This window comes from Ictidomys tridecemlineatus, chromosome 3 (genome assembly GCF_052094955.1).
Source record: "Ictidomys tridecemlineatus isolate mIctTri1 chromosome 3, mIctTri1.hap1, whole genome shotgun sequence".
Lineage (NCBI taxonomy): Eukaryota > Metazoa > Chordata > Mammalia > Rodentia > Sciuridae > Ictidomys > Ictidomys tridecemlineatus.
In genome coordinates, this window is record NC_135479.1 from 8,240,135 (window position 1) to 8,257,821 (window position 17,687).

The window sequence follows — 17,687 nt, forward strand, 5'->3', positions numbered from 1 at the left end:
GTTGGTTCATCTTAGTGTAATGACTCCCATTTTCAGTGTCCTTGTAAGCCAAAATGGCTGCTGGAGCACCATCCATCCTGTCCTTCATGGAAAGCAGAAGGTAAAAATCCTTCTAGCACCTTTAAGCAGCCTCCCCAGAATTAACGCCCGTAGTTCTGCTTATATCTCATTGATCGGATCTTAGTTATTTACCTGACCTTGTCTAGCCACATGGGAGGCTGGGAAATGTAGTCTTTTTGCCAGCCAAAAATCAGGAGTTCTATTCTGAGTAGACAGGGTAGAGTAGACACTGGGTCAGGCAACCCACAGCTTCTGCCCATGTCTGCATGCCTAATCTTTCAAGAGTTATCACTTATTTGGCATCATCAAAAGTACGCTAGGTACTTTTGATATATTATCTCTTTTAATCCTGAGAGCTTTGCAAGATAGATAATAATTTTATCTCTATTTTGCAATGATGAAACTAAGGCTCTCAGAGATTAAGCCACCTGTCCACGTTGCAGGCAGCAGATGGTGTAACTTAACAGCCCACTTCAAAGCGGGGGGCTGCCCCTTGCCTCAGTTGCTTTGGGAGGCCGCCTCTTTCTTCTGGGCCTCCAGGGTGGGTTAGACCTATTTATGCCAAATTCTGGACCCTGCCCCTTCTGATCAGCTCTGTTTGACTGTTAACTTCTAGATTGTGATAATATTTTTGATGATAATATAGTAGCCGGGAGTGGGGCTCAGTGGTAAAGCACATGACGTGTAAGATCCTATGTTCAATCCTCAGCACCATTAAAAAAACCAAAAACAAACAAACAAAAAAAACCACACAAAAACCATGAGGGGCCCAGCGTGCCCTGAGAGCAATCTCGGGGAGCTACAGAGTCTATAGGACTGGGTTCTCGTGAAGCTCCGGGGAAGTCTGTCCTTTCCTGGCTTCCGGGGCCACCTGCTCTCCTGGCCTCATGACCACCTCCTGAACCCTCCCCACCTCTGTGTCTGTCCTACAGCATCCCCCTCCTCTGCTTCTCTCATCAGGACCCCGATGATGACATGTCGGGCCCACCTGGATGACCCAGCACCCTCAGCTTCATCACACACCCCTCTGGACCTGGGGTGCCATTGGCAGGTGGCAGGGATCGGGACGAGGGTGTGCTTGGGGAGCTGCTGTTCCTCCTCCTGCAGGGCCCTCCTGCTGCGCTTCTTTCTCTCCTCGTTCCCGTTTTTCTCCCGTGGGCAGCTCGGGTCCTAGGCTGTGCCAGTGTTCCACGTACACCTGGGAGTCTTGGTGGAGGCCAAGGTCAGGCTGAAGGGCAAGGCCATGCCTCGGAGGGCTCATCCGATCATCTCCCAGTGGCCGTGGCAACAGGCGTGAAAATGGCCAAGTGCCAGGGATTGGGTCGGGTGGGAGTGGGTGCTGCCCTACAGCTGTGTCACCTTGGCCAGGATGACGCCCCTGTGGAGTGACGGATGATGGGGAGACATGAACAGCAGTCATCATCTGAGATCTCGAGGTGCCTTCTGACTCACGTGCCTTTCTCCAGGTGGATGGAGGCGTGTCTTTAGCCAAACGGACGCTATGCCAGGAAGAGTTTGAGGGGGGCCTGGGAGGCTCTGCTCCTGTCGGGACCTCATTTTCCTTCTCTGGGTCCATTCCCTCACTCCCGCCTCCGCCCCCTTCCCCTTGAGTGGGTCTGCCATGCGGGGTATGAGTCTGGGGTGTTGCATTTTTACTTTTTATTTTATTTTGCAAATACCTCACAACATTCTCCTCTGTGTTTAAGTCCTCCTGCCAAGAGCATGTGGTTGCCAGGCAACAAGAAGGAAGTCCCGGCCGCTGCCAATTAATTTGCTAGCTGCAGGCATCTCCCTGGGGAGAAGGCTTCGTGCCCGCCGTGGCTTTCTCGGAGACAGCTCAGAGGGCTGTTGCCCAGGAGGGGAAAGGAAACCAGAGGAAAGTTAGAGACCTCTGGGTTTGTTTGGGGTGTTTTCAGGTCCAGCTGGAAGGGAGTGTCCACAGGGCCTGGGCACCACCAGGGGTGAAGACACCCAGCTTCCTTCTTGGCCACCCTTCAGAGAGCCGCAGCGCGCCTCTGTGTCTGCACATTGGCTGCCTTTTGGGGTTTTTTTATTTGTAGGTGACTCTGAAATGCAGACTCTGTCTCCTTTCCCAGTTCCCCTGCAGAGAAATGTCTTGAAGCATCTTCTCCCTGCTCAGAGCCCTGGGGCCTCCCTGTGACACCTCTCCTCCCTGGCAATTAGCACCCTTCTCTCTGGGACTCATGGAGCTGCTCCATCCCTGCCTGGGTTCAGCCACCTGGGTGCAGGAAGGACAGCCCTTTGCACCAGGCGGAGCCGCCTGGCTCGCGGTCTGGGTTTCAAGAGCGCCTCCAGAATCTCTAGGCTGTTCCCCTCCAGATTTCACTGTCCTGGCTTCCTGCTTGCCAAAGGCGCCTCCCTGATGTGCCTAGGAGGGCAGAAAGGTTTGCCTGCCTGACTCACTTCTGCAGCCACGGCATCTAACCGGGAAGGTACCAATGCATGCCCAGGTTGGTAGGTAGTCATCTAAGTGGTTCTTTGTGGTTGATGGTGACTGCTGGAATCGGAGACCCCGAGACCAGCCTCCTCCAGGAGACTCAGGTTGTCTGCATGTGTGGAGAGGCCACTTACTCCAATTGCTGAGTCTCATCAACTTAGAATTGCCAAGACCTCTGAGGGCATTTAGTGGTGCTAAATATATTTGCTACTCGGCAATGGGGGATTGGAAGGTGTGAGGAAGAGATGGGGGAGTCCCCGTCCATCTTAATTTCTTTGCTGTCAGCGTTAGGGGAGAGAAATGTATTTAATGGTCTCCTCTTTCCACGAGGCCACCGTCCACTCTGGGAGTGGTCCTGATTAGTGACCAAGAGAGTTTTGACAGAAGAGAGAGGTTTCCACCAGAGTGGCTGTTAGTTATAAGGACAGAGTCCAGTCCCTTACCCTGAGGATCCTGGCACTCGCTGGGCCTCAGCTCTCCTCCCTGTGAAGCGGGTGCTCTAACACCTCCATGCTCCTGGCCCCGTATTACACAGGTATCATGGTGACCAGCTGCAAAAGTGAACTTCCTGCCTCTCCTGGCCAACGGAGTTCTACAATATTCTTTAAAGTCGGTGCTGGGCATAGAGGTGGGTCTGGACAGGGGGTTCCTAGGAGGTATAAATAGGTCTCCGTTCTTAACTGAATCACTGTGTTCTTGATATTCTGCTCAGTTACAGTGTTAACTTGAATATTATGGACTGAAGTCAGGACGTGGAGCCCACGTCTAACTCTTCTGCTGTTTCGGTTCATAGGCCTCGGGAGGATGACCAAGTGCTGGCTTCCTGGCCCACACCACCCTCCGCAAAGCCTCCCAGAACCAGCGAAGGCCCCCAGCACTCCTTGAAGGACTTGGCTGAGGTCGGATCACCTCTTGAGAGTCAAGAGCCTGGGATTTGATTAAGAATTCTTATATTGGAGAATAAAAAAACTTCTGGACTCTTGGAGACATGTGGGTGGACACCAAAGACCCACCCTAAGGAGCAGCCACACGTGCACCTGAGCGAGCAGGGAGGGGCATGGCTGGGCCACCTGCAGCCGGAGACGACTCCGTCTCTTGAACTTGGACCTTCCTCCTGTGGAAAACGTGGCCTCTGCTGCTTCCTGCCCCTGACACTCTTCCTGGCCCCAGCCCAGCTCCCAGGCTTGGCCCTACTCCCTTCCCTGCCTGCCCCCACCTCCCCCACCCATCATGCCTTTGGACCCAGCGAGTCTTCTTGCTTGCCGGCCAGATGCAGAGTCAATAGTTAACTACACTTGAGTCAGATGGGATCTTGGGTGTTGTTCCTGCTCCTTCTAAAGAGGCCGCCATTTGTACTCTGTGAGCAGCTCAGGAATGGTATTTGGACCTATCCCTTCGCACCAGGTTCCAGAGTGACCGAGAGTCAGTGGGCAGCTTCTTCAGGCGCTCGGTCATCGGGGCCATTGGAGAAGGCTCAGGCGGGCAAGTTGGATGGTGAGGGCTGGTAGTCTCCACGTCCAGCTCTCCAGGTGGGCTTCCAGAAGGACAAAAATGATCGGTTCATTCCATCTTCTGACAGGTCCAGGCAGCTGTGAGGACCCTCTTCTCTCAGGTGGCAGCTGGGGTCCAGGCAGGATCTTGGTGCTTCACAACCTACCAGCTGGCTACTGGGGTTGGTAGTGTTTATCAAGGACCTTCCTCTCCCAGGGTCTTCTGGTGACACTCCCTGATAGTGACTTGAGACTTCTCTGTCCCTTTTACTCTGCAGCCACCATGATCATGGTTGAAAACACTAAGTATCCATCACAGTCAACCTCATCCAACATGCAGTCAAAGATGTGTGTACTTTCTCGTTTCCAAAGTGAACAGACAGTTTGTTTTCATGAAAAACAATTGAAGTTTCCCTGTGTGGTGGGTGGTGCGTTATGGCGGGTTAGGACTTGGGGTCATTGTTGGCATCTCCAAGTCACCACAAAATGATGGAGGAGAGCCACCGAAAGATGTTCAGTGCTACTGAAATTGCAAGAGGGTGTATGGGAGTCCCCTTCCTTCCCTGGCACTTGGGGGCAGCCAGCATACTGCTCAGATTTGTTCAGGTTTCAGAAACAGAGGTCCTCTTGTATCACCTCCGTGAACGAGGTGTATTTTAAAGTCTCGGGGGAAAGCGAGGCAGAGGAGGGACAATTCCAGCAGCTACCCAGCTAGGCCTTGTCAAGAATCCCAAAGTCACTGAGCACACCCAGTAGCTATGGCCTGTTTCCAGGGACAGCAAGAGTCGCATCTGGTCGTCTTGATCCTTTATTCTGATTCCCTGCTCCTGACTCGGGAATTCTGCAGTGGCGATGAACAGAGGGGACCTACTGTCCTGGTTGGCATAAGCCTAAGGGGTTTCTCATAACAAAGGACTTTCAGGGCTAAACCTGGGACATTCCTGGGCAAATTTTGGTGGCCCAGCTAGGTGACCCAGTGACCTTGCCTCTGCTACTTTTTCTACTGTAATTGATGGATGCTTCTGATAGGCTTGGCCAGATACCATTCAGTGCTCTGTATCTGGTCACTTTATTGGCCACTACAGTCTATAGATAGATAGATGCCATTAGGTCAGGCACCATTCCTGACGCAGTTAGTTCTCTCCAGAATGGAAGGGTTGCACGGTATTGAATAAAATCCTGAGTAGGAGGAGCCAGATGGACAGTGTGCATGGCGGGGATTCAGGGTCCCAGGGATTTCTCTCTAATGCAATCATACTTACACAGGTAGAACTAATCTTTCCCATTAAAAACAAAACAGTTCATTAAGAAACAAAAAATATATATAAATATAAAACATAGCCTTTGGGAACAGTGGAAAATGGTGACGTGCGTGTTCATGTGCTACGCAGGATAAAAATTCTACATCTTTGCTAGACAGAAACAAAGAACTAAAACCTTTGGGATGGTTTTGTCTGGAGAGCAAAAGAGTTGGCGATGAGTTGACTTCCTGAAATTCCTTTGAACTCTAGAATTATTTAAAACGTCAAGGGCGTGTAAATTGGAGCTGAGTGTGTACTTTCTTTCTGAAGTCTCCTGGATAACCTTTGCGTTCCACTCAGTGCTGAGGGGGACCTCCCAGCTCACGCTTCCCTGTGCAGACACTGACTTTATCTGGGATAAGGGAGCGGAACTTGGAGGTGGTGGTGGGGGAGCGCAGGAGGGCAGAGTTGGGCCTGCCCAAGTTTTTTGGTGTTCATGACAAGTAAGAACAGTCAGAGGCAAATTATAGGTTCTTCTGCAGGTTAGAAAAGCCAGGTTTTCAGACTTGCATGACACCCTGAAGTTGTTGCTGCTTGTCGAGGGATTCGCCTTCCATCTTTTCTGCTGAAAGACAGGCATGAGCATCCGCCATGTTGGAACATGGGCCCTCAGCCCATCTTGCACCCTGTGGCCACAGGGAGGACAGAGGTGAGGGTGCAGACTCCAGAGCCTGTTCTCATCACTCCTGAGATTCCCCGAGTTTCCTCTGAGCTGACCCATCTTCACAGATGGGGGAGGCATGCTGGCCCAGCTGCTTGGGTGCCATTTTTCTTTTTAAAAAATGAACATTTCAGCTGTTCCCTTCATGTGTGTCCTGCATTCGTTCTTTGGTTCCAGAATCATCGTGCTGTTGGGCCAAAGGCAACAACTCCCCCGACCCCATACACACACACCCGCTCTTCTTATCTTCTCATCCACATAGAATCCCAGGGGGCCAACATGGTCTCCAGCCTCGCTCTTCTCTGGATCTACCTCTGACTCATGCAGGAATCCCCTTTCAAACATCTGGTGAGGGCTCGTCCAGCCCTGGGGGAGGCAACCTTTTTGGCAGAGTGGGAGATGTGAGGGAAGGTTGAATATTATTCTCCTACTTGATGGGGAAGCAAGAGAAGTTTGAAGAGCAATTCATGGCCTGCCTGCCAAGAGGCCACGGATATCAATTTCTTACCGAGATTGAAGCTAAATGCATTTTTGCCCTCTTCACCCACATCTCTCCATCTCTCATTTCTGGATCCAGGCAGTATATCTTATGCTGGTGAAAAGCACTGGCCCAGGAGACGGGGGAACCCGAGTTCTATCTCAGAGTCCCTCATCTTCGTTCCTTCCATGTAAAGGAGGGTGTTGGGCATGTGGTCCTGGGATTCCCTGGGAGCCCTGACCTCTACCTCACTGCTATGTTCAATGCCCTCGGCTTTGGCTAGCTGCAAGGTCACATGCCAGTATGCAGGCCCTTTCTCTGGGCTGGTCTTGACAGTCCTTGCTACAGTTCCTTCCTGGGTCACATTCCCGTCCCTGCCTGACCCAGCAGGGGTCTGACCATTCCCTGACAAGTGGCACGTCGTCCCTTGGCCTTGGGGCTGCCACAAGTCAAAACCAGAGCTGTCCCAAGGAAGTCCATCACCAAAGAATACTTCAAAGCTGTTTGCACATGCTGTCAGTCGCACTGAGCACAAGTTTGTCGAGGGAGAAGGCAAACAGACACACAGCCGATGACAGGACGGGTGGAAGGGAGACTATTTACCCCCCGGGGGACAGGGAGGCGAGGAAAAAACCTGCCTGCTGTTTTGACCAATAAATAAGAACTGGGAGCTCTGCGTGGCTAAAACTGTAGGGGATTTATTAGTTTGCTTAGGGAAAGGCAAATATGAAGTCGTAGGCTGACCCGTCCTGGGACCTGCCTTTTGGCTTTTGTATGCCGTCAGGCGCCGATCACTGGGTACTCGGGGTTATCAAGTTCTGTTGAAGGTGTGTGTGTGTGTGTGTGTGTAATTGTGTTCCGTCTCCTTCTCCTCTTCCTCCTTCACCTGCCCCTTCCCCCTGACATCCCCCTTTTTCTGCTAACTCGGGTTTGGGGCTTGGAGGGGGCAGAAGCCATGTTCTGCTCATAAAACTGCTGCTCCCCGGGGCTCCAGCTGGCCTGGAACTACTGGTGCTGGTGATGTGGCAGCTTGGGAATGAGCCCACGGGTGGTCCTTGCTGGAACCACCATCCTCAACATCGGGTCCCAGGCTGGCAGGCAAAGTCGTCCTCTTTAAGCTGAGAATGAGCAGAGTTACAAGCATCAGAAAACAACAGGTCACAGCTGTTTCTGAGTTGTGATCGCTCCATCCTGGGTGACAGGGCCTACCCACCAGGACAGATGGTTTTAGCCTCACTTGCTGAAAGATGAACTACTCAAGGAGGGGCCGACCCGACCCGGTGACTCACTCTCCATGGAGAGTCCATATCGGACCAGAGGGGCTGCACAGGCTGTCCAGTTTCCAAGCACGAGCTGCAGTGGAGCTGGGTGCAATCTCTTTACACTTTGCTTCCTCCCCCGCAGTGCAAACCCCTGCATTCTAAACCGCTTCGGTGCTGGGGTGCTCAGGACTCACATGGGGTACAGGACAGCAGGGCACGCTGCTCCATGACAGACCCTCAGGGCCCTCTGCCAAGTCCACCCCTGGCTCAGGACGCTGCCATTTTATACCTATTAGTCATGTGGCCAGGAGTTGTTAGGAATGTTCTGGAATTGCTTCATTAAGAAAGTTCCTCTCGCATTCCGGTAATGAGTTTTTATTGAACTCTGTGTGTGAGTCAGCTTTCCATCACCATAACAAATGCCTGAGATAACCAACTTACAAAGAAAGAGAAAAGGTTTATTTTGGCTCTCGGTTCTGGAGATTGCAGCCCATGATCTGGCAGAGCCATGGCTTAGGCCTCTGGTGGGGGCGGGAGTATGAGGCAGAGCAGAACCACCCACCTCATGGCTGGAAAGTGAAAGAGAACCCGGGACCACAGACCCCTTCCTGGGGCACACCCCCAATGGCCTGATGATCTCCAACTAGGCCCCACCCACCTCTTAACATTTCCACCACCTCCCACCGGCACTGGGTTGGAAACCAAGCTTTCAACACACAGGATTTTAGGGAACATTCCGGATCCAAATGTTGGCATTTTTCTTCCTTGACCACGGAACTTTAGTATCTCATGGTGCTTATTTGGAACTTGTTTTGGGTGTCCCCTTCACCCCCAGCATGCTCGCTCTTTCTCTTTTAAGAACTGGGTCATTCCTTACTTATGGAGTTTACCCCTGAAATGCCCAATAATGTTCAGGTCCCAGGGCAGGCACTCTGTGGTCATCTCATGCCGTCCCTCACTTAATCCTCAGAAGACGGAGACTTCAAGGAACCATCCGTTGCCTCCACCAAATCTTCCATGTGAATGTCGGAATTCAGACCCAGGGTTGTCAAGGTCTCAAGTTCAGAGCTGGTAAATTTGCAGTGTGATGGCTTTCAATGACACATGTACAAGAAAGATGTTGAATCGACTTTTCCTGTTGACAGTCGGTTGCTGTGTGCACCTCCAAATTTGCCTGGTTTTTGTTTGCCCAGGACTAATCAATAAAGTGTTATCTGAACAGCAGTGAAAATCGGTGCCTTTGATTGGTTGCTTTCCCTGAAGGAAATAGAAAGTGTCTGGATTTTTTTTTTTTTCCCTCTCCCAGTTAACTGCAGGCTAGGTTCATGTTTAAGGTTGGAAAGAGAAATATGAATTCAAGTTGAGCTCAGGATTTCTAGAGAGTTTTATCTCATCTACCAGGAAGAAATATAGAGCACACACACACATCTGAGGTAGTCTCTGCTCTCAGAATCTTATTTATGAGACCAGAGAAGACCAGCACACGTGAAGCCGTGGATCACATTGGCAAAGGAACTATTGCTAGATCCTCTGGGTGGATCAGGCCCCCTGAGATTCACCCTCGTGTGAACTTTGCATCAGGTTGCAGGAGGAGAAGTTGGACATCAGTGGGCGGATCCATAGGCACAGGGGCTCACCAGGTTCCAGGGCTCACTATGTAGGGACCAAAGGCAAAGACACGAGGCTCCGCTCCAGAACAAGCAGCCCAGGGAGGGGGAGGCTGTGCCCCTGCCACCTGGTCACTCCCTGCAGAGAGAAGGCTACAACAGAGGAGCCGGGAGTGGCCAGAGCTCCATAGCATCCTGGGGAGAGAAGCACAGCAAGCTCTCCCACTCCTGGCCTTTTATAAACATGAACAGTGAGAGCTGGGACAAGGAGGAGGCCATCTGTGGACCGTGGCCACCAGCAGTTGTTTCAGAAAAGAAAAAAAAAAAGGTAGAATATTCTGCTGAGAGAAATGAGGCCATCCAGGAAGTAAGTCAGTGGTTTCATGGAGATCTGCAATTTTAAAGCTCTTTGAATCTCTTGACGACTTTTTGAGAAGGTTTTGAGACCTTTCTTTTATTGATGAGGAAAACTGAAAGTGAGGGAGATTGAATGACTTGCCATGGAGCAGACCCTACAGGGGCAGTGTTATGGCCGTTACCACAATGTATCAGTCCCAGCAGGCTGCTGTAACAAAACACTCCGAATCTCCTTTTTCACCAGAGTTTTTCTCATTGGCACTGTAGTTGAATAGGAGCTGGCAGTGGTGGGGACAAGGGCACTCTCTTTCATGCAGAAATTTGGGGTTCCTTGTGTCTTAGAATCCCACTGCTTTCAGGTGCCACTTCTTCCACCAGTGAACAGAGGACATGCTCATACACAACTGCCATGGCCTTGAAGGAACACCCATCACTTCTGCTCACATTCCACTGGCAGGGATTGTCACCCCTTGGATGCAAAGAATTGGGAAATGTCCCACTCTATCAAAGAAAGCAGGGAGAACACAAATGTCAATGAGCGTCAGTAATGTCTGCAGAACAAGCAGCCTTGGGAGGGAGAGGCTATGCCCCTGCCACCTGCCGTGACAGCTGGGTCCCCTTCATCACCATGGCCATTGAGAATCGCAAGTTCTGGCCGCTTGAATGCCCTGTCGTTGCAGACCTCTGTGTAGGTTTAGAGCTTTTCTACTGTGAATGTTGGAGATTTTAGGACTCCTGAGAAGGTTTAGTGATACTCAAGGGTAGAGGGTGGGCTGACAGATCCAGTCCCAGAGGGCATTGGCCTGATCCTCTTGAAGACTTTCAGCAGTGCAGTCTCAAGTGAGTAACTTACCCTCTCTGTGCCTCAGTGTCCTTTTCATTAATGGGTCTCCAAGGGCAGTTGCAAAGATTTGTATTTGGAGCCTTTGGGACCTGGGGTTTTCTGATTAGAGATGTTCAGTCTCTACTTAGAACATATGGGGCCATCTGCCATCACTTTAGCTCAGGCAACCTCTGCATCCGGGCAGGGCAGAGGAGACTCCAGGCAGGCCCCTCTGCTGTGTGATCAGGACTGTGGTGGCCTCTGCTCTGGCTGTGCAGGTTCTGTTGGGGACGGAGGGGGAGCTGAGCTATGCCCAGATACTCCAGAGTGCCTCAGGGTCTCCTGGACACTCCTAGTCACTCACCTGACCATCTTGTCTCACCTGACTCTAATGTTGTCAATTTTTTTCCTTCCAAAGCCAAGTGCTCTCCAGAATCTTTCGTGTTATTTACCAACTGAGAAGACCCTGCTGAATCGGTACGCCCCTGGACACACACACTGGGTACCGGAAGCCCTTCCTCCTGAGGCAGAGAGGAAGCCAACTGCCAAGGCTTCGGGGAAGCCCACAAGCCAGACAGCCATCTCCCCAATTCCACATCCAAGTTCCAAGTCTCGGCCTCCTCCCCAGTTCCAGCAGAAACCAAGGCATCCCCTGCTCGGACCCCATGGCCCTGGGCGTGGACTCCTGGGAATGTGAGACCTCAGTGGCCTGGGGGCTGGCACCAGCTCAGCCTGCTTGTCTTTGGCTGTCCTGGCACCACGAGAAGATGGAAAAGCTGGTCTGTTTAGAGGACAGAGGGCCAGAGGAGCATTAAAAATAAGGAGCAAATCAAATGTCATAAACAAATTTCCTTCCAGTGCAGGAGCGCTGGCTGCCCTGTCCTCCAACACCAGCCCTCTCCCCCGTGTGTTTGGATAAACTTTCATTCTGTGCAGTTGCCATTCCCAGGGAGGGGCTCCTGTTTCCGTTGCTTATTTGTTTTGATTTTGATCATTCCTGGGCCCCTGGAGCATCACACACCTCACTGTAAAGAGAACAAGTTTCCTATGGGCGCCTTGGGAACAGGCTTCCCGCCCTCCGCTCCAGCCACCCTGGCCCTCCAGGGCCTTCAGCATGGCGGGCCTCAGGAAAGCTCCTAGCACCGGCTGGGTGAGCACCAGGGAGGGAAGGAGGGCTGGTACAGGGGCCGTGTGTGGGTGGGTTCTGAGGAGTGGCTCCCCCACGTGAGCTTTCTGTGTGAGCTCAGAGCCACCGGCTCCGTTTCCTGACCCCAGCAGGTAGCTTATTGTAAAACAGTTCATCCAGAGGGGAAGAAAGACCTTGTTTCAGCATTTTAATTTTTTTCTTGCTCTGAACCAGACTTGAGAGAAAGAGAAAGGGGCACGGGAGCGGGGACGGACTACTTCCTCCTTCGTGAATACATGCCACATGCCACCCGAGGGACAAAACAAAACCCAAAACCTCCTGGGAAGGCGTCATTCTGGTTTATAAGTGCATTGTGTTTTCCAGGATCCCTATTTGCATATTTTCACTGTCCCTCTCTCCCTGGCCTCACTCCCCTCTGCCTTCTTCTGTCCTTTAGGGACGGGGAGGAGGGACATGAAAGTCCATGCTGACCCCTCACCGCTGACGTGGACCGTGATAGGTGTTGGGAATTCTCACTTTGTATTGAAAGTTAATTTCATTTTCTGAATCCCTTGCCTGCGCCTGGTGGGAGGAATTGGCACACTTGGAGGTGCTGAATTCAGAGAGGTGGTGAAGTGGAGAGCAGGGTGGCCCTGACTCATTGGCAAGTCATGGAATTGGTTTGGCTTGAGATTCCTGAGGATTCTACTCAGTGGAGGTACTGGGGAGTGGCTGGGGTGGAGTGGAGGAGCGGCTGGGCTAGCCCACCCCCACTTCCCCATCAGCTCTCCTGCCTGCCTCTGGCCTGCCAGATTTCTCCCCCTCCCCCTCCTCCCAGACAGGCCACAGCTGTCCCAGTGTCACCTGCCCCAGGTTGGCACTTGGGTTTTGAGTTGGCTCCCACCTTAGGATCCCTGTCTTCCGAGGGCTGAAGGAAAAGATTCTCACTGCAGAAGGTGTGAGAGTCCCAGTACCCAAGGCCGTTTGGCACTGGGTGAGGCCTACGCATGTTCGTGAGTGGCGTGCCCAGAATGTGTGAGCTGTGCCTGGATCCTAACGGGTGCTGTGGGCTCTGCTGTGGGGATGAGCTTTGGATAGACTCTTCTAGAAACAAAGAGGAATCGCTGAGAACACACCCCCAATGCGGTGCTCAGGACCCCTTGAGAGCAACAGGACACTCGAACTCAATAGAAACAATTGTTCTGCCATCCACCCATCGTGGCAAGAGAGAGGCTGCGGGCCTTGTGCTCCGACCTCCGCCTCGGGCAGGCTGGGCTCAGGTGGGTTAGTTGGGCCACCCAGCCTCTCTCTCCACAGGCGACTGGAGTGGTTTGACTGTAGCAGGGCTCTGGCTGCCTGGGAGAGTAGGGTCTCCTCGTCGCCTCCCAGGGAAGGGGCGGCAGATGAGGCTGAGCAGGCCCTGGTTCTGGGGTGGGGGGAGAGAGCCGGCCGGGGCAACTGCTGCAGAGGCAAAACCCATTTGTGGCAGCTCTGTGCCTCCGTCAGGGTCGGGTGCTCCTGGGTCAAGAATGCTTTGAGTAAGAGGCGCTGGGGGTGGACCAGCCTCCATGCGGGACGCCGGGCTCCCCTGGGAGGGGACGACTTCATCCGGGCTGCGGTCCCATTCTCAGTTCCGCTCTATTTAGAACACTTTTTTTTTTTTTTTTGGTGGGAAGCAGATTGCTGAGGAGGAGAAGCCAGCCGGGGAGCAGAATCTGCCGAGCTTTCTGCACTGCGGGCGAGGGAGGCAGAGAGGAAGGAAGGAAGGGACCCAGAGCTGGAAGGACCAGTCCGACAACCTTCCCCCTTGCCTCTCCCTGTCTCTCCCTGGCCATGGCTCTCCCTCTCCAGCCCTGCAGCCCACCTCTGGGCAGAAGGCAATGAGCACAAGGGAGAAGCATCTGAAACCGCTTTCACCTGGGCAAAGTGAGCCGGGCAGGCAGGCGTGGTGTGTGGAAGGACTCTCCGCGGGTGTGTGGCTGAGAGGCACTCGGGACCCGGAGGCCAGGCTGCCGGTGCACCGTGGCAGAGGAAGATTCTCTTCCGGAGATGCAGGCAGCCTGGATGTGTCTCTTGGGGTGCATCACGGTGGGGTTGCTCGGTAAAGACGGCCTGCCAGGCAGGAGAGGCTGTGCTCCTCCTCCTCCACAGGGGCAGAGCTTCGTGAATACAGATCAGCTCCCTGCAGACTTTGCAGGTCAAGAGAGTTGTGGGTGGCCAAAGGATTTCTCAAAAGTGACTCTTAAAACGCTTCCAAAGCCCTCCCCTCTCTTCAGCCTTTGTTTTTTGCAAGAGGAACTTGGTGTCTGAGAAGTGGCTTCCACTGGCCCCATATGGGAACCAGTGTAATAGGTGGCTGTGTCCACTGAACCCCAGGTGGCATCCTGGATGTCTCTTGGCCATGGAATTTCTTCCTTGAAATGGACAACAGTCATTGACCCTCCAGATCAGGGCATCTTTGAGGGCAAGGGCAACTACTGGTGAGAGCTGTGAGCCCCCTCAGCACCAACAACTGTTCTGTGGTGCTGGGGATGGAACCCAGGGCCCCAGAGTGGTGGGCAAGCACTCTACCACTGAGCCCCCGACCCCACAGACTCCTTTTTAATGGCCTTCCAATAGATAAGATCCTGGCCTCCTGTTGGTGTGTCCAGTAGGTGGGCTACTGTAGGGATGTGGCCTTGCATGGTGACCAGTGACCTGCTCAAATGCATGAGATGTGACATTGCTTTCCGGCTGGCAGCTGCCTGACCTTTCTGATCCCCTAGGGACCACACAGGTAACTTTCTGACTCAAGGCTAGACCCCTCCTGGAGGCCTCTGTCTGGCTGTGTGACTTTGTGAGTGACACACCTCTGTGTGTCAGTGTCCTCCTGACCAACCAAACGACTGTGATGGTACTGACCTCACTGGCTTGTGGGGACGGCCGCCTGCATTCACATGAGTGACTCTGAGCCTACGAGGCCTGGTGTGTGCTTCCGCCTTGTGTGTTAGCCATTGTCACATCCCCCTAATGACCTGTCCCCTAACCTTCCCGGGGAGACACCATCATGCCTCCGTCGGAGGCAGTACTTCCTACGTCTTTTACAGAGTGGATCCCGTGAAGTTCTAAATAGTGGAGATGTGAGTGGACTTGTAGGGTGGGGTGGGTCTGCCTTTGAGGCCCACTTGACCCCCACTGCTCCTGGGATCTAAATGCATTTCTTCATCTGGGGAGTGAAAGTGGAGAGAGTGACCCCTCCCCTCCTCAGGCTGTGAGGCCCGGAGTTGGGTCTTCCTTCTCTCTGGCACCCTGTGCCTGGACCAGGTCTGACACAAGACAGGGACTCGGAGAAGCGTTGTTGAACTGTGAGTCGACTCCTTCAAGAGCGGACCCCTTCTTCAGCAGACACATCATTTGCAGATGTGACCAAGTTAAGGATCAGGATAAGCCCAGGTGGGCCCCATGCGACTTCAACAGCCCTCTTACGAGAGAGGCAGGAGGGAGTCTAAGAGATCTGAAGGTGCTGCCTTGTTGACTTTGAAGATGGAGGAAGGGGCCATGAGCCAAAGAATGCAGGTGGCCTCTAAAGCAGGAAAAGGGAACTCTAGTCTCCCCTAGAGCCTGTGGGGAGTGCAGCCCAGCTGACACCTTGATTTGGACTCAGTGAGACCCGTTTTGGACTTCTAATCTTCAGAATTGGAGGATGAGAGGTTTGTCTTGTTTTAAGCCACTAAGTCTGTGGTCATTTGTTACTGCAGCAAGAGGAAGCTCATACCGACCATGAGAGGTGTGCCACAGTACTCCTTTCTCCACCTCTCTCTGGGCAGGTCACTGTTCTTCAGGGACATGAAGAGAGGGGATGATGGGTGGCTGCAGCAGCCCTTTCTGTCTGAGTCTAACTGTAATGATGGGGAGAGCCAGAGGTATGGTTTCATCATGCTCCCAGTCACCAGTCCACGGGGTGAACTCTGCCACAGGGCAGGGGGCACTGTGCTGGCTTCCTGTCCTCATGCAGGGCTGCCTGGCCAGGAGGCCCCGTGGTTTCCTGCTCCCCTCCATTCCCCTCTACTCACTGTACTTCACCCATGGGTCCAGGTCTGCCCCAAAGAGCCCTGCATGTGCTGGAGGGTGGGGTGGGGCTCTGGTCTTCCATGCATTCCCTTCCTGCCAGGAGGGCCGAGTGGCCAGAGGCCCTGGAGAGGGAAAACTGGCCATAGTGAAGGGCCAGATACTTGGACCCAACCTGAGTAAGACTATTTTGAGCCCCTATCATGGGAAGCAGTGGTGCTCCTGTCTGTAGGTGGATCTCTTGACCAAGGTCCCCCCTTTCTCCTTCAACCCAGCCCCTGGCAAGCCCCATTCTCTTCTCTACCTCTATGAGTTTAGATTCCATGTATAGGAGAGATCATATGCATTTGTTTCTCTGTGCCTGGCTCATTTTATTGAACATAATGTCCTTTAGGTGACACTATGTTGTTGCAAGTGACAGGACTTCCTCCTTTTGGGGGCTAAATAGTATTCTACCACAATCAAGTGATAAATATCTGAGGCGATATATGTGCTCATTACCCTGATTTGATCATTGCACATGTATCGAGACAGCTCATTTTACCCCACAGATGTATGTTTAATTACTCTATGTCAATAAAAATGTATTAGTGTTCTCCAGAAAAGCAGAACCAATGGACTACATCTGGTTATAAGAGGGGGTTTATTAGATTGTCTCATGTGATTAGAGGCTGAGGAGTCCCACAGTGGCTGTCTACAGGCTGGTGAGTCAGAAAGACCAGTAGTTGCTCAGTCTAAGAAGCTGGATGTCTCAGAACACAAGGGATCAGTGGTGTAGCCTTGGCCTGGGGCAGAAGGCCTGAAGAAAGCTGCTGGTCCAGGTTCACGCACAAAGGCTGAAGAACTGGAGTCTGATGTCCACCTCAACAAGGATGCACTACCCCCTGCAGGCTTCCCGCGGCCTCTCCATCCTGCGCCACTCCATCCTGGCCCTGGCCTATTGGATGGTGCTGTTCACGGTCGGGGTGGGTCTTCCCACTCGGTTTGCTGACTCACATGCCAATCTTCTCTGGAAACACCCTCATAGACACATGCAGAAGGACTCTGCCAGTTTTCTAGGCATCCTTCTATCTAGCCAAGTCGATAACCGAAATTAACCAAAAATAGATAAATAAATAAAACTTCAAAAAATGAACCCAAACAGTGACTCTCAACAGTGGCACTTTGTCCCTTACCCCTTCCCCAGGGAGCATTTGCAAAATGGAGACATGTTTATTTGGCACAGCTGGAAGAGACTAGTATTGACACCCAGAGGGTAGGGACGTCCTCCAATGCAAAGAACGATCCATTTCCAACCATCCGTCGCGACAGGGCTGTGAGATTGTGCTGCAAACCTCTGCTATAATGCCGGCCCCAGCCCTGACCCGGGGCCCCATCACTTTATTTACCAAAGGGGGGGAAAATCTGTTCTTTTCCAAGTGCATTTCCCGCTCTATCTTATCGAGAACCACCGGGTTCAGCACACCCTTGATTAGTCACTTCCATTAACAGTGTTTATTTTGGGGTTTGTGTTTATTTTTGAAACGTGGTCTCCTTTTCCCTCTTCCTGAGGCACTAGTGGGAAAGGTCCAGTCTTCCAGCACATTCTCCACCATTCTTTCCTCGCCGTCCATAAACTGATGTGGCCCACGTTGGAGGACACCTCTCCCCTTCCCTGCCTCCAAAGGAAGGGTCTGCAGCACCTCCAAGGGACCTTACGGAAGCAGTCGTCTTCTCCCTTCTTTCTTAGATAGACTTTAGAATCATTTTTGTTAGGGACTCTGTTGAGCAGCCCACCCGTGACAAAGCAGAGCCTTCCTTCCTAGCTGTCCGCGTTTCGTGAAGCCAAGAAATGTGAGTGGTTTTCTCCGTTGAGTCAGAGGCAAGGAGGCTTTTGGCCCCCTGGGTCCCTCCTCTTCCCTCCTTCCTCCCTCGCCACTGCAGGCAAGTCTCTGGGCTCTATTTAAGTGTTTCTGACTCACCCGAGGAGGACTGATCCTGGTTCCTCCCCACCCTCCAAAATGGCTCTGAGCCTTCC

The 17,687-nt window shown here is 52.6% G+C and overlaps 1 long non-coding RNA gene across 7 annotated transcripts in view; it reads left to right on the forward strand.

Moving 5' to 3' along the window:
- Positions 1 to 16,811, forward strand: part of LOC110599197 (uncharacterized) — a 150,190-nt gene extending 133,379 nt beyond the window's left edge. For 6 of the 7 annotated variants that reach the window (XR_013435960.1, XR_013435957.1, XR_005726209.2 and 3 more), the window contains one exon: positions 3,312 to 8,941. This is a non-coding gene — a long non-coding RNA (uncharacterized LOC110599197). Of the gene's footprint in view, positions 1 to 3,311; positions 8,942 to 10,915 lie in introns of those variants that run through there. The other variant, XR_013435961.1, reaches the window with a different exon arrangement.
- Positions 16,812 to 17,687: the final 876 nt, after the last annotated feature.